The 26,113-nt window shown below is 33.6% G+C and overlaps 2 long non-coding RNA genes and 1 pseudogene across 2 annotated transcripts; 1 reads left to right on the top strand and 2 right to left on the bottom strand.

Moving 5' to 3' along the window:
• Positions 1 to 18,181: 18,181 nt before the first annotated feature.
• Positions 18,182 to 20,056, top strand: LOC131605607 (putative F-box/FBD/LRR-repeat protein At4g13965; annotated as a pseudogene).
• Positions 20,057 to 22,776: 2,720 nt separating this feature from the next.
• LOC131607557 (uncharacterized) lies at positions 22,777 to 23,294 on the bottom strand. Its single transcript, XR_009285335.1, has 3 exons — positions 23,217 to 23,294; positions 23,032 to 23,127; positions 22,777 to 22,942 (listed from the first exon to the last, which is right to left on the bottom strand). It is a non-coding gene; the product is annotated as an uncharacterized LOC131607557 (long non-coding RNA).
• A 1,848-nt stretch (positions 23,295 to 25,142) lies between these two features.
• LOC131607556 (uncharacterized) lies at positions 25,143 to 25,858 on the bottom strand. The gene is made up of 3 exons (XR_009285334.1): positions 25,831 to 25,858; positions 25,428 to 25,736; positions 25,143 to 25,343 (listed from the first exon to the last, which is right to left on the bottom strand). It is a non-coding gene; the product is annotated as an uncharacterized LOC131607556 (long non-coding RNA).
• Positions 25,859 to 26,113: the final 255 nt, after the last annotated feature.

Below are 26,113 nucleotides of genomic sequence, written 5' to 3'. Positions count from 1 at the left end.
AAAAACTTTCTTTAAAAGGGAAAATACCTACTCAAACATCAGTCAAAAAATAAATATAAACCTGGTTGCCAACATGTTTTATGAAATTTCTCAAAATCCAATTTAATTCTCGACTTGACATTGACCCTAATCATTAATAATTTTCCATCATGCATATGAGTAAGAAAGAACAGTAATCCTCCCCATATTAACGGCTTATTATCTCATAACCCATAGTGATCTATCATTGCTTTCCATTCAAATACAAAATCTTCAATAATGATAGATAGAGAAACACTTAATGCATTAGTTTTTAAATTCACTATCAATTATAATTGATAGCCGTGTAATGAGAATCCCGATGAGACCCGTGCGATAGCACGGGTATCTTACTAGTGTTAATGAAAGACGATTCTAAGTCACATAAAGTTTGCAAAATTAAGAAAGGCATTTAAATAAACACCCTTATGGAATATTTGACTTTTTGCTACAAAATTCGCCTTCGGCTGAAGTTAAGATCTCAACAGATTACCTGAATTCATTTATTATGATAGGTAGTTATTTAAAAATCGTTCATATTAGAAGAAGGGTGAAAGGTAGGGGTGGCAAAATGGATGGATTAGATGGATGTGGATTGGATTGTTAATGGATGGATCAAAGCAATCCATTAGTCCATTAACAATCCACTTAAACTTCCTTAAAAATACTCAATCCAATCCATCCATTAAGAATAAAATTCATCAAATCCATCCAATTAGATCATTTTAGTGGATGAAACTAAAAATATATTTAATCCATCCACTAAAATGATCATTTTAGTTAAATATGTTTCTAGAAAACTTGATTTTATTGTGTTTTCAAAAAACTTGATTTTATAGTAATTTTGGAAAAACTCAATTTTATTGTTTCTCAGCAAACAAGAATTTATTGAAATTTTTGGAAAAACTCAATCTTATGTATTTTCAAAAAAACTCAATTTTACTGTATTTTTTAAAAACTCGATGTTACTATATTTTCAAAAAAACACTTGATTTTACTTTAATTTTGGAAAAACTTGATTTTACATTAATTTTGAAAAAAACTTGATTTTCCTCACTACAACATTTTTGGCCTACGGCCACACAAAATTTTTCCACAACTCAAAAACTGTGGCCACATATTAGCTTTGGTCAGAGTTTTCAAATCGTAGACATATGTTTTGAAACATTGAATCTGGAGTGTGAAACTGTGGCCTTTTCTTCATTTGCCACGGTTAATAAGCTGTAGATATTTTAAGCCGCAAATAAAAACCGCGGCATTATAATTTTTACTTCAAACTGTGGCCTAAGCCCAAAAAATATAGTCCGCCAGAACTTCCCTCTTTTTTTTTATATTCTCCCTCGTTAATTATTTTATTTTCTATTTTTTAATTAAAAAAAGAAAAAGAATTGAAAACGATACAAGTGTCATTGGTACTTCTTAACCTAATTTTGTCCTCAAAAACCCCATCCCCCAACATTCTCTCTCTGCAACACACCAACCCATCTCCGTCAAAAGCGCCGCCACGAACCAAGCCGAGCCACAAACCCAAACCCAACCTCAATCCTGAAATCGCGTCTTCAACTTTGCTGCCGGACCTGCCGTCCTCCCTGAAAACGTCCACCATAAGGCCCAATCGGAGCTCTACAACTGGCGTGGATCTGGTATGAGCGTGATGGAAATGAGTCACATAGGTAAAGAATTTCTTTCCATTATTCAAAAAGCAGAGTCAGATCTGCGTACCCTTTTGGATATCTCCTTGAAATATTTCGTTCTTTTCCTCTAAGACGACGCCACCACTCAGTTCGCCGACGAAACACTGAAACACCAATGCCTCAGTTATGCAATTCACTCCCTCAAACAAAAATATCAAACCTTCATGTTTCACTTTTCATCCAATTCACATCATTTCATTCATTTTTGTTCAATTTCCCTTGCAGGTACTACCGTGACTATTGCGATACCTATTTGACTCACGATTTTGTAAGTTATTTTCTGATAAATGAGAGTTTCACTCACTATAATTTTCATTGTAAGCCACAGCGGACAATGCAAATGTTGCTAACTTTAGGTAATGTTGCAGTCATCTGTTAGAAAGCAGCATAACTCTGGTTATAAACACAAGGTGCTGTCAACTTTTCTCACTTTTATAAATTATACTGCATTACAATCTAAGTAATATTTGTTAGCTTTGTTTGATGTGTTTGTCTTTTCAGGCTGATGTTTTCTAGGTATATTGCTACGATCTTTGAATTTCCAACTAGCTCGTGAAACTTTAATCGGTTATTCTATATAGGTGAGTAACTCAAATTTTAGTATATCTGGTTCAAACTTTAGTTTGTTATGTGTGTTTTGGGTTAGCTTTTGATTAAAATATCTATGTGTGTTTGTGAGCTATAAAGCCAATATTAGTGTTTGTGTCTTGTAGGAGATATTCTTTTTAATGTTTGTGTCTTGTCGTGTACTTCTACTTCTATAACTACTGACTTCTTATAAAGCCATTATTGTTATGTTTTGTGGCACTGTCATAACTCACCTAGTGGTGGGCATTTCAACGGATGGAGGACGGCAACAAAAGTTCTCCAATCCGGATTTTTCTGGCCTACTATTTTCAAAGACGCCCACCATCATGCAAAGAATTGTGACAAATGTCAAAGAGTTGGAGGGATAAGTAAACGTGATGAGATGCCACTTCAAACCATTATTGAAGTAGAAGTTTTTGATTGTTGGGGCATAGATTTCATGGGGCATTTTCTTCCATCTTTTGCTAATGAATATATTCTAGTTGCAGTAGATTATGTTTCCAAGTGGGTAGAAGCCATCGCCACACCAAAGGCGGATGCCAAAACTGTGCTAAAATTTTTAAATCGAAACATATTCACACGTTTTGGGATGCCTAGAGTGATTATAAGCGACGGTGGATCTCACTTTGTTAACGAGCAGGTAGCTAAAGTGTTGGACAAGTATCATATCAACCATAATATAGCATCACCATATCATCCCCAAATCAACGGGCAAGCAGAGATCTCAAACAAAGCAATCAAGAATATTCAAGAGAAGACTGTGTCAGAATCCCGAAAAGACTGGTCGGTAAGAATTGATGATGCATTGCGGGCCTATAGGACAGCATACAAAGCACCGACTGGTGCATCTCCGTTTCAAATGGTTTATGGTAAAGCATGTCACCTCCCGGTAGAGGTGGAACACAAAGCATTATGGGCCTTACGATTCTTCAATAGAGATGATAGCTTGGCTTATAAGAAAAGGAGGAATCAAATCCATGAACTTGAGGAATTCAGGTACCTAGCATATGAGTCTAATAAGATGTACAAAGAAAATATGAAGAGGTATCACGACAAGAAAATCAAGAAGAAAGAATTTAAAGTGGGAGACCTTGTTCTACTATTTAACTCTAGACTCAAGCTTTTCCCAGGAAAACTAAAGTCGAAATTGTCTGGACCGTTCGTAATCAAGGAAGTCAAATCATATGGTGCCATTACTATTGAGGATAGTAAGACTAAAGAAAGTTGGACCGTTAATGGAGAAGGTTAAAGAACTACCTTGGGGGAGAATTTGATAGAGAGGTGTGCACAATCTCACTTTTGAGCACATAAGAGAAAGATCTCGACCGTCGAGCCATGCGAAGTTAAACGCAGCGCTTGTTGGGAGGCAACCCAACGTTTTTTTCTTTTATTAATTTTATGTATCATCATATCTTTGCAAATAAGTTTTGATTCGCAAAACCGCTCTGTGAGTAAGGGGCACACCGCGAGGCCAAACAGAGAGTTTGGCGCGCCACGAGTGTAACTATGCGAGCCACGGCAGTAGAAAATTCAGCACTAGTGAATCTGCTGCACCTAAGGCAAGAAGTCTCCCGTCATGGGAAAGCAAAGGCACATATTGTGGTTGGCTGGAATCCAACCTTTGTCTAGTAAGGGGGGTGCAGGTGTTGAAACCAATAACTCAGCACAAGAGATAGCGGAAGTGATTGATTCTATGTTTGTTAACGGATATGGTGATATTGTTTGCTTATCGTTGATCTTGATTTTGCAAATTATTTTATTTTAGTTATTTATGATGTTTCCAATTTAGAATGAGTAATCCCACAGCAAAACGAAAATCCCAAGCAAGATAATGAAAGTACCAACAATGGAGCAACATGTGAAAATGGTAGTGAGTGAATGTTCAAAAAAAAAATTCAGTTTTCACTTTCTTTTTCAATAAGTGACAAGTCAGGTATGAATTTTCGAACTCAAACTCCTAGTGTGTGCATGAAACATAGGTTGTTAGTAAATACCTGGCAGAAGTTCTTTATGGTACATTATTTCTGTTGGATCGGTTTAGCCTTAACCATTGTGAGGAAAGTCTTCCATTGTTTACTATATGCAGGAGACCATCAATTGTTTTAACTTGTTTGTATCATCCTAAACCGTTTGTCACATCGTCTGTGGAAATCTGTGAAAGGGATTTAGGCAATTGTTTGAATCTGAGAGTTTCTTTGAGCCGATTCCATTTTAAAACTTATTTTCTTCTGTGAGAGTGTGATCCTTTGCTAACCATTCTTTGAGCCCGAGGTCAAGGTAAATTTCATCATACACACCAAGAAAAAAACCTGGTGAGTTTTGATCTCAATAAAAAATTTGTTTTGGACCATCAACCACAATATTTGGTGATGTGTTTTCTTTTTTTTTTACCTTCATAGAAAGTAGGGGAGCATTCATAGAATTTGAATACAGGTTGACCTCCAAGTTGGGGAGAGTCATAATTAAAAGAAGAGTAAGTCTGTAGGTGGTAATTTGCAAAGAACGAAAGAAATTCGTAGCTTGAAAGAAAAAAAAACAACAACAAAAGAAAAACAATGTTTGAAAGAAAACAATTGTTGAAAAAAAAAAGAGGAAATGTCAAGCTACGAACGAAAAAGAAGAAGGGGTGAAAAAGTTAAAGGAATAAAGGAAAATGAGAGGAGTTATGATTCGGATGCTTTCCTAGAATAGGAACAACCCTCGTTTGTCTTCTTTTCTTTGAATCTTAAACCATACTACAACCCTGGAAAGACCTTCTGATTCTCAGATTCCATAGAACTTGATGCTAACAATATGGTGAACGTATGATATGGATTTTTGTTGATTTAATTGTTTGGATGAGTGTTTAACCTCTCTATTATTCATCATACTTTTTGATGAGAGTGATTAGTGCTGATTCAATTGCAATTGTGTAGTGTTTTGAACTTCTAGAGGTAATTTTCTTTCAAAATCTGTTTCATGTATGTGTTCTGAGTTGCAGGGAGATGAGGAATAGCTAATTTGGCTGCTGAATTGAGCCATTTGAAAAACCTTTTTGAAAAACTTGTGGCATGATTGTTGGTATGTTTTTGTTGTTTTGTTGAGGTAAGTAATTTTGTTTAGGGACAAACAAAACTCTAAGTTGGGGAGAGTTTGTTAGGAGTGAATTAATGGTATTTTCACGTGTTACATTAACTACCTTTTGAGCTAAAAATGAATATATCTTATAATTTTTAAGGGTTTTATGGTTAGAATTGAACTTTCGAGGTTCGATGTTAATTGTAGAACGACTTGCGTCACTTTGGGTGTTAATTGTGCAGATATTGAAGTTAAGAAGCAAAGACGAAGGAACACGCAAGTGGAGAAGCTCTGAAGAAGAGGGGTCACAAGAGTTGAGCTAAAACAAGCAGCGAGCCGCGCCAATCATGGGCGAGACGCGCGAGAACCTTCTGACTTGGGTTCGCGCCGCGCCAGCCCGTGTTGCGCCGCAGTGATTGCGTTATAAAGAAAAAGGCTATAAATACAAGCCCTAATCCTCATAAACCAGAACTTTTGGGGAGAGAGACTTATTGTGAGAGAAATTCAGAGAGCAATCCTAATCAAGAACAGCAAACAACTTCCGACGGAGAATTCAACATCAATCAAAGACATTCCCTTGATGAAGATGAATCTATCCATGAAACCTTGTTTGTTCTTCATGTCTATGGAGAGCTAAATTCTTCTTGTTGAGTTTAAGGTAGTAGTTAACTTATGAATATACAATACCGTTGATTGATTCTTATGAACAATTGTTTGAATTTATTATCAATAAGAAACCTTGTTTTTATATTAAATCATTGTGGAGTCTTTGATCGAAATAAAGGATTCTAACTTTTGCCCTAGGTTACTATATTGATTCAATCTCAATTTGCAGAGATGGAATTGTGATTGGGTTTTCATAATTATCGTTCTTAATTACTGTTATCGATATTGATATTTGGAGAGATCGAATCTCATACCGGTAAAAGTTTATCTAATTTGGTTTGCAGACATGGAATCATATTTGAGGATAAGTGAAGATAATAATTCAAATGATTGTTCGAATAAGGTTTAATCAATAAATTGTATAGGAATAGGTTGATGAACCCTAGAACTCAACATATTCGTTTACCATTGTTAATCATCTTAACGTTTTTTTATCGCTTAATTATTATTCTGCTATATGCACCTTGAGAATAAACCAACAAACTCAAATAGTTTTCTCACTCAAAATAAACAACTATAGAACGACAGTGATATTAACCAATCCCTGTGGATACGATATATTACCGAAAAATATTTACCCACAAATACTTTCAACAGTGGTGAGAGCAAGTTCTTGGCGATATTTGTCCAACTGAGTTTCCTAAACATAGAGCAGAGCTTCAATATCATAGATGGAGGAGACATCACCTTTTCCATAGGTCATCATTACAAAGGGATTATATTCTTCTGGGAGACCTTGCAGAATCGCATCAATTTGATCTCTATCAGAGATAGGATCACCAATTGCAAGAAGCGCATCAGCAATTGCGCGAATTCGTAGCACATACTTAGAGACCGATCGATTTGCTTTCTTTGTTGTATTCAATTCATCCCTGAGTTGATGAACCCTATCTTTCATCACTGTATTGAAATGTTTGTGGATTTGGTCCCAAATTTGATACAAGTGCTTGCAAGAAAGAACCCTAGGCAGCACCGATTCAGAAATTGTGGAAAGAAGCCAGGAGAAAAGAGCTTGATCTTGGACAATCCAAGTTTCATATTCCTCAGAAACTTTGTTAGCAAGACGATCTTCATCGGATTTGAAAATCGGAGGGATCTGTGGATTTGCAACGAATTTGTGAAGTTTGTGGGAGAGGATAATACCCTCAACTTGTTGATTCCATAGAAGAAAGTTGTTCTCCTGAAGCTTGATGGATAATTTTGGTCTGAAGATGCTGTGATTTGTGGAATTTGGGAACGATCCAAGGACTATGGTTGGTTCAGGTGGAGTCGCCATGGATGACGAAGGAAGAGGTTGCAGAATCAAGAACAGAGTTTCTCTAAAGCTCGGAGTTCAAGAAACGATTATAATGGTGAAAAAGAAGAGTAGCAGAAGAGAAAAAGGATCGAAGGTGATTGATACCATATTGGAATTATAGAATGCTCTGCATTTCATTTCAAATACACTTTGTGTAATAATATTCCACACTTACAACATAACCGCTACAACTATATATAGTGCACTTAGGTACTAACAGAAAGTGTAACAAACTTATATTAACTACCTATCAAACTTGGTAACAAAATATTACATATATTGAGAGTATAAAAACTTCATCTTCTAATAATCGTTTTCTTTGTAAAATATTTATTTACGAATGCAATTTCATGTATGTCATTCTTTAGATTTAAGATAAAATTGTAAGACGCATTTTTATGTATCAAATTATAAACTTATTTTGACAATTATAAACTTTTTTATGGTAATGTATGAACTACTAAACCCAAATATATATATATATATATATATATATATATATATATATATATATATATATATATATATATATATATATATATATATATATATATATATATATATATATGGCTCAATATTTTTTTTTTTAAAAACCGACCAACTGAACTAGGGGTGGCAAAATGGACGGATTGGATGGATTTGGATTGGATTGTTAACGGATGGATCAAAACGATCCATTAATCCATTAACAATCCATTAAACTTTCTTTTGAAAAATCCAATCCAATTCATCCACCAAGGAATATAATCCATCCAATCCATCCATTAAGGTATTTCTAATGGATGGATATTCATCCATCCGTCCGTAAAATTAACTTAAATATTTTTTTTTTTAATTTTACAAAAACAATTTTTTTATGAAACTTTTTTTAAAATTTTTAAATTATAAATATTTATATTTGTATCTTATTCTAATGTCTTAATTAACTTTACTTTTTAATTAACTTTCTAATTCGAACCAACTAACTTCTCCATAAACTAATTCTATTGAAAAGAAAATTAACACAATGCATACCAGTTACACTGAATGGTAGAAAATTAAATAAATTCAATGCGTAACAATTAACTAATTTTAACGTTAATATTAAATTAAATATAAACAAGGTCATATAACTCTGAGCATCATTATTTTTTTTCAAGGAGAAAACAAACCACTCTCTACATATTAAATTAAATGTACATAGTATACTAGTATCTAAAATAGTAAAATTGTTGATAAAGAAACAAGTTTTATGTCCTGATCTCATGTTTATATTACAAACAACAGATGTTTTATGTCCTTATCTCATGTTTACATCACAAACAACAATATTTTTTATTTTAACATTATGATAAAGGAAAGAAAATCAATGGCTGTGAATAGTGTGAGAAACAAAAATGTTAAGAAATTGTTTAATTTTAGATTTTTCATATATTTTAGTAAAAAATTAATACAATAAATAATAAACTAAAATCCAATGGATTTATAAAGTGAGATGGATGAATTGAATCTATCCATGTAATTTCATGGATGGATTGAATTAATCCATTAAATTTGCTTTTTGTTAAATGGATGAATTGGATGGATAAATTATTGGATGGATTGGATGGATATTCTCTTAATGGATTTTATTGTCACCCTTAAACTGAACCAATTCAAATCGCATTAGTTTGGTTTGGTTTGGTTTGATTCGATTATATTTTTGAAAGTCAATCGAACTGTACGTTATTTTCTTTTGCGGTTCGGATGATTTTTAGCGTCAAAACTGCACTGTGAATACCCTTAATTGGTTCTAGATTTTGGCAATATAGAATCATGGATTCTGACTTTAACTCTATTTTAGGTATTGCCATATTTTCAGAATTTATTTTTACTTTCTTCTTTGGGTAATTATTTAAAATTTTATTCAAATTAAATAGCTTGCATAAATTTGATCTTAATCCACTCTCATTTTTTAGATTGTCTTTTTAGTTTCTACTCTCTCCGTTTTTTATTATAAATCGTTTTGGGAAAAAAAATTGTATTTTAATATAAGTCGCTTTATAATTCCAATGAATAATTAATGTTATTTTTTTTATTATATCCTTAAATATTTATTATTCTCTCTCCTTTCAATTATATAAATTTATCTTCCACATGTCATTAATGAAGGATAATTTTATAAAAGCCTTCATAATTTCTCATTTTCATACAACAATTATTATTTTTCTTAATCTATGTGAAAAGTCTAAAACGACTTATAATAAAAAACGGAAGGAGTAATTTATTCGAAATTAAATTCCTTTCACTGTATAACTTGAAGTAATTGAAAATATAATATTGATATCAATTTATGAAGGATCTTTATTACTATTAATGAAAGATGCTATGTTAAAGAAAGACAATGCCAAGTCACGTAAAGATTTTGTGTTAAGAAAGGCATTTAAAGAAGAAAAATACACTACACGTTTAAAGTTTCCGTTCTGAGTTTCTATTGTTAAGGTCTCTGTCGAAGCTCAACCGGCGTTGACGGCAGATTGTATACACTATCTATAAATATGTGAACAATATTTTTATATTATTTTAATTTTTTAATATCTTTTTTTAAAACTATTTTGGTCAATGAAATATTAAAATTTAGTTAATATAGTTTAAAGTTTAGTTAATATATATTCTAACAAAGAAAGAATAAAAAAAAATTAATGTATATACAATTCAGACTTTGGTTAATATTATGTATAAAGTTGGTTAATACAATTTATACCTTAGTAAATGAGTTCTCAAATATAAAAAAAATTAAATAGTAAAATAAAGTTTGTTAATAGAGTAAAGAAGTTAGTTAGTTAATACATTTATAATTTAGCGTCAGAATATGAATAATATTAGAAAATTTCTTTAGCCACCTCCCTATGGGGGTCACCCCCAGCGAAAAACCAAAACTACCCCTGCTTCGGAAATGAACTTCCGAAGCGCTTTTTTTTTTGAATTTTTTTTGTCTTCGGAAATGAAACTCCGAAAATGTCAAAACCGTTAATATTTTCGGAAGTTCATTTTCGAAAATATTTCTGCATATACAAATTTCCCTCCTTCACTATTTCATCATTTTTCTCCAACACTTTTCCAAACCCTCTCCAAAACCCAATCAATCTCCATCCATTTTTCGTCCTAAAATCAAGTTTCAAACCGTTGATCACGTTAAAGGGAGCATAGAAAGCTACAATTTCAGGTAAACATCACTTATTTCATTCCCTATTTCACTACATTGATTTAACAAAATTCTGCTGAACACTGATATAATTCGGAAGTTCATTTCCGAAATATGTTACCTAACATATTTCGGAAATGAACTTCCGAAAATAGGCCTGACAGTAAAAAAAAACAGTTTTGGCCAACTTTTGATAATTTATTCATTTGTTAGGTATGGTGCATCCGGACAACATTGTGCAAGACGATGGAGTATTAGTTCCAGAAATTGTCAACGATAATAACGATCCGGTTATTGACGTTACTCCTATGATCAATGCGGTCGATGTTCGGCAACATTTTACAATTGATCGGAGCTTCGGCGGTCGCGAACAATTGCTTGATTGGGTTCGGAAGGAAGCTAACAAAAATGGATTTGCAATTGTTATTTTAAGGTCGGACAACGGAAATAGTAGGCGGAAAGCTTTCGTTGTTTTGAATTGCGAACGGGGTGGTAGTTATGTACAATCAAACCGGGTGCTAAAACACGAGGACACGGGGTCGAGAAAGTGCGGGTGTCCCTTTAAGTTGCGTGCTACTCGGAGGGTTGATGATTTGTGGCGGTTAACCGTAATTTGTGGAATTCATAATCATGCCTTGGATGTCAAGTTACACGGACATCCAATGGCGTGTCGTTTGTCCCGCGAAGAGAGGAATGTGATATCCGACTTAACGATAGTCAAAGTGGCGCCTCGCAACATACTTGCCGATATGAAGCGTAAGAAACCGGATAGCGTTTCAAATATCAAGCAAGTTTACAATGAACGGCACAATCTCAAAGTGTTGAATATGGGTCCTCGGTCGGAAATGCAACAACTTTTGAAACTACTAGGCGATAACAAATATGTTTCAAGCTTCCGAACCTCCGAGGACAAAGTTACGGTGCGTGATATTTTTTGGTCTCATCCCGAAAGTATCAAATTATTCAACACATTTCCAACCGTTCTTGTGATGGATTCGACGTACAAGACCAACAAGTATAGGCTTCCGCTTCTAGAGATAGTCGGTGTTACCTCGACGGACAAGACTTATTCGGTGGGGTTTGCTTTTTTGGAGTGTGAAGAAGAAGACAACTTTACGTGGGCCTTGGGAATTTGCAAGTCTTTGTTAGTTGATCAAGCGATTATGCTAAACGTCATTGTCACCGACCGGGACAATGCTTTGATGAATGCGGTCGATACCGTCTTCCCGACATCTACCGCTTTACTTTGCCGGTATCACATAACTTGCAACGTGAGAAGCAAGTTGAAACCCGCGGTTGGGACAAAAGATAGGCCGGATGAAAACGGTAAAGTTGTTAAAGCCGGTGTTGTGGTTGATAGGATAATGGCGGCATGGAGGGAAATTTTGGATGCCTACTCCGAAGATGTGTATACCGATAAATTGGTACACTTTAGGTCATTGTGTGGTTCCCTTAAGACTTTTTGTCATTATGTCGAATCCACCATTCTTGACAAAGTTAGAGAAAAAGTCGTGTGCGCTTGGACAAATCGAGTTAGACATCTTGGTTGCACCACGACTAACCGAGTTGAATCCGCACATGCGGTCTTCAAGAGGTGGTTGGGTGATAGCAAGGGAGATTTGTGTCGGGGATGGGACACCGTGAACCAAATGCTTGAAAATCAACACAATGAAATTCAAACATCGTTCGGTCGGAGCAAGACGGTTATGGAACACCGGTTTAAAGGGCAAATTCTATTCTCCCAATTGATTTACAACATATCTCGAACGAGTTTGAATTTTTTGTTTCATGAAGCTAAGCGGTCGGAGACGACGGGGCCGGATAGTTCATTATGTGGGTGCACGATTAGAAAGACATACGGCCTACCATGTGCTTGTATACTTGCAAAAAAAAAAGAATTTGAATTCACCCATACGCATGGATGAGGTAGCCGACCATTGGAAGAAACTTCGTTTTGATGATTTTGACCCGCCGAAAGAAAATGACTCCAAAATCACCATCTCCGACGAGTTGGAAGTGATATTGGAGAAGTTTGCTAAAGCGGACGACACAACAAAAATGCATATAAAAGAACAATTGCGAAAGATCGCATTTCCGGAGACCACCGATTTGAAACCGCCATCTCAACCGGTTAAGACTAAAGGTGCACCGAAAAAGTCCAAAATTACACAAGATGACACATCAACAAAACGATCTCCTTCCTACTTTGAACATGTTGATGCATCGTTACCGGAAATTCATGAGACACCTAAGTCCAAGTGTAGTGGTAACAAAGGTGCCCGTATTTCGAAGCCACCTCGCACACCGCCGATAAAAAAATCACCCATTGTCTACATTGATGAGATGCCACTTTTTATGCACAAATATATCGATAACATCGTTGATGTTGGAGGAGACGGCAATTGTGGATATCGGGCCGTTGCGGGTTTGCTCGGTAAAGGGGAAAATAATCACACTTTAGTCCGACGGGAACTTCTTGCGGAGTTGACTTCGTATCGGGACATCTACGGCCGACTATATGAAAATCAAGAAAAGTTTGCAAAAATTCATGATTCACTTGTTCCACCACTTACCGGTATCGCTCCGGTCTCGAAGTGGATGTCATTCCCCGATATGGGTCATCTCATAGCAAGTGCATATGATATTGTATGCGTCGATTTGACGAGGTTTGGACTATGTGAGACTTTCTTTCCACTTCATAGTCGACCGCCATTGGACTCGTCGGGCCGAATCATATGCATCGGGTATCTACGATCGCGGTACTTCGTCCAAGTGTTTTTGAAACCGGGGTGTCCTATACCGGCTACTTGTTGTCAATGGACCGCACATCGTTCAAATGAGGCGGAGACTTGGCCGGATCCTTTTGTTTCAAGAATGGCGGAGTTTGAAGAAATGATGAGCCAAGAGCGCGAGCAAAATAGAGAGCGGTCGAAGAATGAGCCTATTTTGGACTTAGGATCCACCGATTGGTTCGGTGAATTTTAGTTTGTTCCGGATCGTTTTTTGTATGTATTGTTGTTTATCATGTAAAATCGGACCGATTCAATACATTTATAATATAATTATGTTTTATGACTTGCTTGTCTAATTTATGGTTAATGTCAATTCCATATGTTCAATTTAGACAACACACTAAGCAATCAACAAAATGCAAAATTTATGTCTGTTTCTGCATAATTCGGAAATGAACTTCCGAAATATGCTAGTCTGCCTCCTATTTTCGGAAGTTCATTTCCGAAATGTCCCCTGAGGCAGGATACAGTTTGTTAGGCCATCAATGCTCCAATAAGTCTATAAATACACACTCTTCTTCATCCTCTCCACACCACAAAACACAAATGACACAAACCTACCCCCACCTAGCATTTGTCTACTTTGAAACCGGCTATCCAATGCCGTTCCAATTTTGCTTCTCGCGCGACACGCCGTTTGCGGAGTTGATACCGTCGCTCAACACGCTTTTGCACTATCCCGAGAATTGAAAGGTTGTCAAGCTCGAGTACCGCTCGCCATCGCTTAACGACGAGGGAGGCATTAAGTTCACACCTTTTGAGATCAAGAACGACGAAGATTTGGCGGTTTTGTGGACAACGTTCGACCGATTTTCTTCGAAAGGCCCGATCGAGTTGGACGCGAAACTTCAAAGATCGGCGGACGATGTTATCAAAATGTTGACTCATCCCCACCTACCTGTGATCAACAATATGTAACTTTAATTATATGTAATATTATCGTTGTAATCTTCACCCGATTAAATAAAGCGAGTTGTTGTTGTTTTTCATTTTCTTCTGTCCAGACATATTTTCGGAAGTTCATTTCCGAATTCCCCAAGGGGGGTGCGTTCGGAGATGAACTTCCGAAACACCACATTTTCTGAAAAAGTAACTTTATTTCGGAGATGCATCTCCGAAATCAATATTTTATATTAAAAAAAACACGTTTTCGGAGATACATTTCCGAAAACACCTTTTTTTAGAAAAAAAGTACAGTTTCGGAAATGAACTTCCGAAACAAGGGGTATTGTGGTAAATTCACCAGGGGTGGGCAAGAAGGTTGGGAGGTGGGTGAAGAAATTTTCTAATATTATAATAGTAAGTATTCGATTAGTTAACAAAATAGTGAAAGTGGTTAATAAATTATAAAAAAATAATGGATTAATCACGTACATTTTTTGTGGTTGATATAATTGTGAAGTTGGTTAATGACACAACCTTATAATTATGTTGTAAAATAATTTTTTAAATTAATATTATTTTAATATAAAACACTGTTAACTATTTAAATATAGTAAACAACATTAGGTGTAAGAATTGGTGTACACGTACCATTGTTGTTCCTCTGAATATAAACTTATCCACTAAATTACACATGTTTTACATAAATTTAGTATAACTTATATAAACTTAAAAGAATAGAATGAATGGATTAAAAATATTAATTTTTATACATCATTGTAAAAAAAAAAATTAGTCATTGTTTTATATATTTAAATTTGGAATTAATTTTGTCTCTTAACTTCAAAATTATCATTGAATATTAACGGTTTAAAATAGACTATATTATTCTTTTTTATATATTAATGATGAATTTCAGCATATATTCTTTAATTTGAACTGAATTAAATTGAAATTTTTTTATCATTTATTATTTTAAAATTCTTTCGTAGATATAGTTACAAACAAAATAAATTTTGAAAACAAATACTTTTTGATATGTATCTCTAGAAGCGGGGAGACGTTAATCTAATTGCCTCAGATATCTAAGAATATCAAGGAATAGATTAAAAAATTCTCTACTATATTTTTAGATTTTTTTACATGTATACCACATTTTAAAATCAAAAGTACGCAAATCCCTTTTGAATTTTACTAACCAAAATGCCACATGCTGCACGCTCGGCCACTCATTGGGCGAGCCATTGAAGTAGTTTTTTTCAGTGTTTTAAAAACCGGACCGGACCGGCCGGTCAGATCAATCGAACTGGAAACCGATCAGGTAATCGGTCTGGTTCAATAGTCAGATCGGATATGTCATCAAATCGGTGGGAATCGGTGAAAACCGGAAAAATCGGGAAAATCGAAAAACCGACGGTTTAATTGCTTTTTCTTTTGTTTTTTTTTTAAACTTTTTTTTTTAACATTTCTTTTAAACTTTTTTTTTTTAAACTTTTTTTTAAATATATTTAGTAGTGTATTACTTAAATAGCATTCTCACATAGTTTTTTTTCGTTAGTACAATTAAAAACTTTATTGTGTATTTGTTATCTCTGCTAATAAATTTTCTTAAATAGGATAAATATATTGAATTTTATTTGATTTTCTTTTTAGGAGGATCCTATTTTGAATTAAATTTGGTACACATTGTAGTTATTTTGTTATAAACTATTCAATTAGATTATGTTGTAATTAGACTTTGTTTATATTATAATGTAATTAGGCTTTGTTTGTAATCAGACTTTGTAATTTTTTATTATTTTGTTATGTGTGATACATTTGTTTAAAATTTGAATTTAAGTTATGAAATTGTGAATTTATGATATGATATTTTTTAAAAATTTAAAAGCTAGTTATATTTTTTTAGAAACTGAATCATCTGGTTCGACCGGTTTTATACCTATATAATGACAGGTCTATTCAACCGAGTTATCTGGTTTAATCCGGTTTGGTCGTGCGGTTCGACCAGTGACCCAATGGTTCGACAGATAAACCAGTGACCCAATACCCTCACCGGTTCGATGACCGGTCCGGTTTTTAAAACACTGGTTTTTTTCTCTTCTGTTTTTGTTATAACTTAAATATTTTAATTAATATAAATGAATATTAATTAATATAATATAAATTAAATATGTTTTGAATATTTTAAAAATACTAATATGATTCAATAAATATATTAATTAATATTTTAATATAGTATTTTAATTAATGTTTTTAATTTTATTTATTATGTAAATATTTTAATTAATATTATTTATTTTAACTTTTTTAAATAAAGAATAATAAATAAAAAAGGACAGGAATGAAACAAAGATGAATTAAATCGGACATGTATTAAACTGAAAAATAAAAACGCACACATTAAAATGAGCAGTGGGTTTCATAATCGCAAATAAAAATGCCCTGATAAACAAGCTATAATTTTACAAAAGTGATTGCAAATGGAATAAAAAATAAAATGAACATGCCGACACGACCTACACAAAATGTAAATTCGTAAAACAATCCGGTAAAGATCAAGAATCAAAATATTTTGCCCACTAATCTTGCGCGCCTAACGAATTGTCTTTACTGGTCAGTCTATATTAATTAATATGCAATTTAAATAAAATCACCTTTAAATAAAATGTATTAATTAATATGAATAGAATATTAATTAATATAGACTGATCGGTAAAGACGATTCTTCACGTGCGCAAGATTAGCCGGTAAAATCTTTTGACTTTTGATTTTTATCTAAATGGGTTACGAATCTACGTTACACGTAGGTTAAGTGTGTTTATTTTATTTTTTCGATTCCGTTTGAAGTCGCTTTTTGTACAGTCATAGCTTGTTTATCCATACATTTTTATTCGCGATTTCGAATATTTTCAAATATTTTTATTGAACTTTTTGATGCACCGCTCATTTTGATGTGAGGGTTTTTATTTTTCAGTTTAATATGCATCCGATTTAATTCATCTTTGGTTCATTCCAAACATTTTTTATTTATTATTTAAGAAAAGTTAAAATAAATATTATTAATTAAAATATTCACATAATAAGAAAATTAAAAACATTAATTAAAATATTAATTAACATATTTTTTGAATCATATTAATATTTTTAAAATATTAAAAACATTTTAAAATTATATTATATTAGTTAATTCAATTAGATTAATTAATATATTTAAATTATAATAAAAATAGAAAAAATAACTACTTCAATGGCTCGGCCAATGAGTGCCGAGCGTGCAGCAAAAACATGACATTTTTGTTAATAAAATTCAAAAGATGGCATTTGAGTATTTTTGATTTCAAAATGTGGCATATACGTTAAAAAATCATATTTTTAATCAATTTGAAATTAGATTCTTATTTAAACCAAAATGTTATATCAGTCTCTTAAAGAAAAGGTAAAGGGTCAATAACCAAAGAAAAATACTGACATCATATAATACCAAAATTACTCTAAAACCATTATAAACGCCCGTTGGTTGGACCAAAAAACTATTTTCTTCTGAAATCCCGCAAGGACATTTAAGGAATTAACAAAAAATTGCGTGTTGTTTGTCTTTGAATTCAATGAACATAAAAGGTACGGTCCGTAAAACACAAACACAAAAGCCGAACTCAAACTGCTTATTCTCTCTGACACATTCCTCAGTGTTTTCGTGTTTTGCTTGCTCATCCTCGCCAACATTCTTCCTTGCTTCTCTTTTATGTACGTACACTTCGTATTTTCATTTTTAATTTCATATTTTCTTATATGATTTTTATTTTACTTCAATTTTTTTGGTTAATCTGTTGACGAGCTCAATGAGACTGTTTTTTGGTTGGAGAATTCTGATACAGACCGCATGAATAAATATGAATACTAATGTTCAATCTCAATTGTTATTTTCGTGACTGATTCTGAATTTTGTACTAACCGAATTTAATTATGACTGTGTGCTGCAGCGTTCCGTTTCATTGGACAAGTCTCAACTCGTCCACCAACGACAATGGCACGGTATTTTATTTACATTCTTTAAATGAATTTCATTTTTTGCCCTAAATTAATTATTATTCTTCTTCATACTTCAAAATACTTTACGGGCTTGTCTGATCATTTTTATCATAGCAGGATTCGAACAAAGTTTGGGAGAACAAGTGTCTCTGGGGATCTGTATAAAGACAGACTCAGTGACTTACCGGAATGTATTATCCTTCACATTTTGTCATTTTTGAGCACAAAACTTGCAGTTCGAACATGTGTTTTGTCCACCAGATGGAAGCATCTCTGGAAACGAATTCCAACTCTTACGTTGAATTCTTTTGAATTTAGCACTCTGAAGATATTTTCTGTATTTTTGTCTAAGGTTTTGTCTCTCCGTGATACCTCAACTGCACTGCATGCATTTGATCTTAGACGTAGTCGTAATATTGAGCCTCGACTGCTTAAAAAGTTTTTAAAATATGTTTCTTCCCATAACACCCATCTCCAACAATTACGAATCTCTCTCAATGGTGATACCGGTCTCATTTTGAACTGTGTTTCTTCATGCCGGGCTCTTACATCTCTTAAGCTTTCACTTCGCTCTAAATGGAGTGATCCTACAGAAATATTATTTCCAAAATCTTTGAATTTGCCTTTACTAACCAGCTTGGATCTAGCACATTTTGCCTTTTGCGGTGATGAAAGTGGTTGTGCTGAGCCCTTTTTGGAGTTTACCAAGCTAAATAGTTTGGTCATTTATGATTGTAAGGTAATCGATGCACAAATCCTCACCATATCAAGCGAGACACTTGTCAATTTAACTATGAATTATAATTCATCTCTCCTTGCCAAAATCAAGCTATATGCTCCAAATCTTTGTACCTTTGATTATACCGGTAGCCACCATTTTCACGAAATTAGTGGGAGCGGATTTTCTTTGGTTAAAAAAGTAAATATCAAATCACGGCGATTTTCAGCTTCGATGGAGGATGCTTTGGTTCTATTTAACTGGCTGCTAAACTTTGTCAATATAGAGTCATTGACTGTCACTTCAACTGTTCTTCAGGTACTTATCATGTTTTCGTCTTTATTTTTACTTTCTTAGAATGATTTTATGTATCTTAAATTTTGTTAAAATTCAAATGACTTGCCTAAGGCTGATCTTAATTCACCATCATTTCTTAGATTCTCTCCTTAGTTCCTGATTTATTCGAGGTTAAGCTCCGTTCTTTGCATAACTTGAAGACATTGAAAGTAAAACTGATAGAAATTCAGGAAGGATCTTTATTAGAATTAATAGAAGATGCCATGTTAAAGAAAGCTGCTGCCAAGTCTCCTGAAGAAGTTGCAAAGTTAAGAGAGGCATTTGAAACATGTTTGGAACCACCCGCCATACCTGATGGAATAGTTGACTTCTTGCGACAGAATTCTCCATCGGCTGAAGTTAACATCACAACAAAATATCCGAGTTCTTTTAATTTGAAGCAGGTAGTAATTTTAAAACTATGAGTGAGTCGTGTGTGGTAATTTTTTTTGAGAATCTAGGTTTAGATAGTTTTAAATAAAACAACCATAAGAGTTTGCAATTGGTTGTTGCTATACAGATTGAAGAATCTATAAAGGGTGCGAAGATTAACAATTATCGTTCGCGATTCTCTGTGCCTTCCTCCTCCGGACTTCCGTGACTCTCTCTGCGCTGCCCAGTCTACTTCTGATGCTGCTCCTGCTTCTGCCGCCGAGCCTGCCACTGCTGCATCTCCCAATCTTCATCTCTGTCTCGGCGAAATGATAATGGACAGTGGAGACTTCTCAGTTATAATGCCTTCTCTGTGAATGAACCTTTGTTGTAAGATGTTAGAAAAGTGACTGAAAATATCAGTTTGACAGACTTTATTGAAATGTGTTGTTTGATTTGCTACATGTATACTTTCTCTGTGAACTCTTCATTTTGAAGCCATATTGTATTGTATGAAAATCATATTATCTGCCTTTTTTATGTGTGTTTTCACTCTATGAATCATTTTATTGCTACTGGATCTTGTTTTCTGATCCTGACAATTTAATGGTTTTCTTTCTCTAAAAACAAACAAACCACAGCACTTCGATTTCATGCGGAACATATTAACACGATTGTTTGCAATGATGCCACCAATGTTTGCATTAAGGAAGTTGTTAAATAGGCTGTGTTTATTGATTGATTTCTTTCTTTGCCCTAAATTTATTCTTCATTCTTGTCATGGAAGGATTTTGTTCCATCTTCGTCTCGGTTTATCTTCACGATTCTCACATAGATTTTGTACATGTGATTTTCTTTCAAATACTTCTATAGAATGAACCAAAAGTGCTAGAAAATCTATTGCGTCCTTTTTGTAAATTCTTCGCTCATCAATTCTATAACTTTTTCATTTGTTTTTCATAAATATTCCAGCACTGTAAAATATAAAAAATGGAAGATACAACCATGTGAAACTCCAATTTTTTTTTTTTGATGTGATATGAAAGAGTTACATAGTAGGTAGGTTTCTCTTTGGAAATGTGGTAAACCAGGTATGTTGAAACATCAATAGAAGATCATATATTAGAGAACCAAACAGCTCATTTTTCGTATAACTTTTTGAAACTTCTTTAGAATAAAAAGTCTTGGCATTGTGTAGCAAAATTACTTAATGAAATACTTGAATTTACAAAATCCTTAAAGAACTTATTCATATATTTAAAATTGCATAGTAAACTTGCAGCGACATTTCAAACAGATTCAAAGAAACTTTCTTTGAAAGGGAAAGTACCTACTTAAACATCAGTCAAAAAAATAAAAGAATATATTAATATAGAGAACTGAGGGTTCTCTAAATCTGTTTACACATAAACGGGGTAAAGCCGCCAATAAAAAGAGAAATTACAAATGGGGTGCGTAATTTCTCCTATAAAACACAATTTCGTAAGATTAATATTATAGCTGAGCACAGAAAATGCTCAAGAACAGAATAATATACATGGTGGAATACACCAAACCAACAGATCTACAAACACAAAAATTACATGAAATCTAAAGGACTATGAGTCCATTCATAGAAATTGTATGAAACCTTCTTTTTGTTTCCAATCACCAACCACCACCACGACAACATCTTCACACTCTGTAGAATTTCATCCATGCTCAACAACAGCATTGTTGTTTGGTTCGAGGTAAATGGAGAGGAGGGGAGGGGAGGGGAGGGGAGGAAATGTTTATAATAAATTGTTTGGTTCAACTTTTAGGGGAGGGAAGCAAAATCCCTCAAAATCACACTTTTTGCGTCCCTCCGAATCAGAGGGATTCGGAGGGGAGGGGGGAATGTGACCGTTGATGTTTAATAAATTTATTTATTTACTAAAATACCCTCAATTTTATTTTATCATTTCAAAAATATTACTTTCTTTCGCTTGCTTTTTCTTTTTTGATGATTTTTCTCTATTGCTTATATCAAATTATTATAATTATTTTTACCTTAAAATTATTATTTTTATTTAATAAAAATTATAATGACTACAATTTTTAATATTTTATTATAATATTTATTTTTTTATTTTTTTATATTAATTTTTTTCTAATTTTATTATATATTCTAATATATATATATATATATATATATATATATATATATATATATATATATATATATATATATATATATATATATATATATATATATATATATATATATATATATATATATATATATATATATATATATATATATATATATATATATATATATATTAAAAAAAATTAAACCATTCATTTATTTTGCTTATTATATATATATATATATATATATATATATATATATATATATATATATATATATATATATATATATATATATATATTATGTATTCAAAAGTTGTTATCAACAGATAGACACCTTTGCGCCGAAAGTTATAATACATATCAAGTGTATTCAATTTTTTTAACGTTACGTAGTAAGTTATGAATTTTTAATTACTCAATATTACAAATATCATTTCCAAAAAATTTTTTATGAAATTTTCACTTTGAATTTCATTAAAAATTTCCACCTTTAAAAATGTAAATTATTAATAACACTCACTACAACACGCTGGAGCTTTAAAAGCGCTTATTTTGGGCTTTTAAAGCGCTTAAAAGCGCTGTAAAAGCTGGCGCTGGCGTAGGTAACAAAAGCGCTTCTGAAAGCGCTCTTGTAGACCCCCCTATAAGAGCGCTTTTCTGGAAAAAGCGCTCTGGTAGGCCCCCCCTATAAGAGCGCTTTCCTGGAAAAAGCGCTCTGGTAGGCCCCCCCTATAAGAGCGCTTTTCCAAAAGCGCTTTCGTATGTTGCGTTTTTTTTATTTTTTATGCTTTTTTATTAATCTTTGGCAGCGCTTTTGCTAAGAAGCGCTTTAGTAGGTGGACCTTTAAGAGCGCTTTTTAAAAGCGCTGTCGTTGCTAAATGAGGTATTTTAATGTGCAGCCTGTAATTTAATCCTCTCAGTCGACCTGTAATATTTTCGACCTGTAATATGTTTTCAACCTGTAATATTTTCGACCTGTAATATATTTTCGACGATATTATTTCAGCCATCAGTAAGACAATATATATACTAATATAATACCATTATAATATCCAAAATTATATATATACATCATTACAACATCAATAATATTATAGTTCAAATCGACACAAATCCTACATGAAAAATTGCTTAATATAAAATTGACACAAATCCTCTTTGATTTCTTCCAACTTAAGCTTCGGGTACCCAGCAGCACGGAATTCGTCAAGGTACTACAAAACAAAAACATAATATGAATGATATATTTAGTTAAATGTAATAAATTATGTGAAATTATCTTAATTAAGTTATAAATTCATACCGTGAGCGGAATCTCTAATTGATTCGCCTGAAGGATTTCTTTCATAAACCTCAAAACAAAGTATCCGCAATCGTAACTGTTTCGCTGTTGCGGACACTACATAGAAAAACAAATAAGATTCTATAGTTGTCTTGTTTTATCAAGTAGCATAAATATTATAAGCAAAATTGTGAAAAATAATGTACCTGCACTTGGATCCAAGTAATGTTGTTTGATTTAGTCCGGGATACCTGTGCGTCCCGTTGACTTCGGAACACTTGTATTGATCTAATTAACAAATATATAAAAGCATATGTTTAGATCAATCCCACAAATAAGTAAATATATAAATATACACGAATATATATATATATATATATATATATATATATATATATATATATATATATATATATATATATATATATATATATATTTAGAACGATCCCACTTACAAATCAACGATTTCCTTCATAGCCGGATAATTGGTCCATTCACCATTTACCGAATTCAGATAATACACGACTTCTCTTATAGGGTTGATAGCAAGCAGCAACCAGTGTGCTCTATAAATTAAAACAATAGGTTATATGAAAATTTTGCTATACACAAAAGAAACAGAGATTAGATGAACCAAGAATGAGAAACTAACCCTACTGGTCGGGTATTATACGCCCAAAGATGCAGACTTTCTGTATTGCCGGTGGACATGAATCTATCGACTAAGCGTTGTCTAACTGATTCCGGTTCCGAAGCAATTGCCATTCCGCTGCAATGGGCGGAAGACACGAAACGGAATCTGTTAGACAATGCAGTCCCGCGCAACACTCTGTCATACAACAACCTTAAATAAAAACATAATAAACATTAGATTATTTTCATTGAAATGTGTAAATAAATTATATTGTGGGACTAATTAAATAATATATCGGATGAGTGAATATTACCGGATGTATGAGTGCATATTACCGACGCCTAGTTGATCATGCCTAAAAATCTCTTCCAAGTCATCAATTGTAATAAGTGACTTGAATTCAATACCGAAGACACTTTCATCCATATTGATTTCACGTAAAGCACCATCCTTCAAATCGGACATATCAACCATTGTTGCCAGCGTCGCCCGGTATCGAGGCAAAAAAGCACCGCCTTTTTTGCCGCTGGCTTCGGAGGACCAATGGGTGGTACGCTACGAACTTGCTGCGTCACTTGTTGTGACTCCCGAGCGGATGCCTAAAAATCATATAAGTTAGGTAAAATATAAAATCATGCAGATTTAGATTCAGATTATATATTAACACTTTAAATGTACCTCTTTTAGTGATGCAACAGACTCCTCCTCCTGTAAAATCCCTTTACCCTTAATTGCGGGTTTTATAGGAGCAGTCTAAAATTTAAATGTAAAAAATAATTAATAAACGGTTTAGAATTGACATTCGAAAACTAAATGATTCATAATCGTTTTCAATATACCTCATCACTAATGGTAATGAGCTCCGAGGGCCATGCAACAAATGATCCTATTGCATCTCGCAGCAATGTCGTCTCTGAGACCATGTCAGGTACCGGTAGCATCGCATCATGATCTAATACAACATCCACCGATACTTTCAGGTGTCCATCCGGGAGCGGTCTATGGTGAAGTAAATCTCCCAAAGTGTTGTGCACTTTTCCTTTGCCAACTAGTCGATAATTCGGTGACGATAAGTATAGTTGGCAAGATGAAATGCCCTAAACCAATAGTAAATATAAAGTCATTATCATTAATAAAATAGAACAATTTGTAAGGAAAAAAATTTATAATTACCTCGGGAAATTTCCTTTGACAGTTGATACTAGCCTTATCACTAGTTTCTTTCACCGATGAAGTGTTGCACTTTTCTCTCATATACATATCTTTATCTCTTTGCAATTCAGAGACTTGTGCTTGCAATTCCTGCAACTTTTGCAACACTTCTTCATTGGTAAGATTTGATCTTCTCCTAGGACTCTTGTAAAAAGAGGTTGGAGTCACACCATGACCCTTACCCCTCACCCGACCGGGATACTCAGGAGCATCTAGTGCTCTACTAAGTACGCTCCCCTCACCGGTGGATACCGATTGCGACAAGGTCTCCTGTAATTCATTTACATTTCAATAATTATTAGTGGAGATAAAAAATCATTTATATATTAAAAAACATTTGATTTAATTAAAGACACAGTATTATACTTACACATTCAGTATAAACTCTCTGAACATCGGGATCGACAGCTTGATTCTTGCCCACACGAGCTTCCTTCCACAACACATGTACAGGAAGTGAAGTTTCCTCACTTTTAGTCTCCTCTAACTATGCACTGACACAAATGATAAAATCGTCAAATAAAACATGCACATTTAGACAATTAATTAAAACACATTTCTATTTACTTACAATTTTATCCTCTAAGCGTGCATATCCCAAACGCCCTTTTTTGTATGGATACACGGGTTTGGATGCTCTCGCACTATTCGTGGCACTCCTTTTCCGAAAATCTTCATCTCTTTGCTTTACAAACTCAGCCCAATCTTCTTCATCAATGAAGATCTCATACTTTTTTGGCCGTCCCGGTGCCTCTTCAAGAAAGTTTCCATCTTTATCCTTAAGGTAGGTGTTTGTCAAAAAAGCTTTCCACCCTCTATATCTTTTGCCGGCCAAACCAAGTATGTAGCGTCTACGATCATCTGGTATCTCAAAAGTCCTCTGCAAAAAAACGTACGCATAGTGTGTTAGTATAAGTAATTTAAACAATTCATCGTCAAGATAATAACAACAATTAACCATATATGATATATACCTGAAGCTCGTCCCAAATCGCTTTTTTTCCGCATCCAACTCTAAACTTTTCAGATTCCATTTAGCTACGGAGACCGGAATATGCATACGAACAAGTGTACCAATATAACTTGTCAACTTTGCAGAATTAGGACCAATTGCTTGATTTTCAGAATTCCATTCCAATCGGTATACTAATCCTTGGTCTCTATGTTGAATGATTCCCTTCATAATGGTGATGCCTCGTGCAACCTCTTTTGCTTCAGTATCAGGTGGAACATTTGTATCCGGAGCATCTCTTTCTT

This window comes from Vicia villosa, linkage group LG5, assembly GCF_029867415.1.
Source record: "Vicia villosa cultivar HV-30 ecotype Madison, WI linkage group LG5, Vvil1.0, whole genome shotgun sequence".
NCBI classification, from domain to species: domain Eukaryota; kingdom Viridiplantae; phylum Streptophyta; class Magnoliopsida; order Fabales; family Fabaceae; genus Vicia; species Vicia villosa.
Note: the sequence above shows the minus strand (reverse complement) of the source record. Positions and strands in the feature narration are given on the sequence as shown.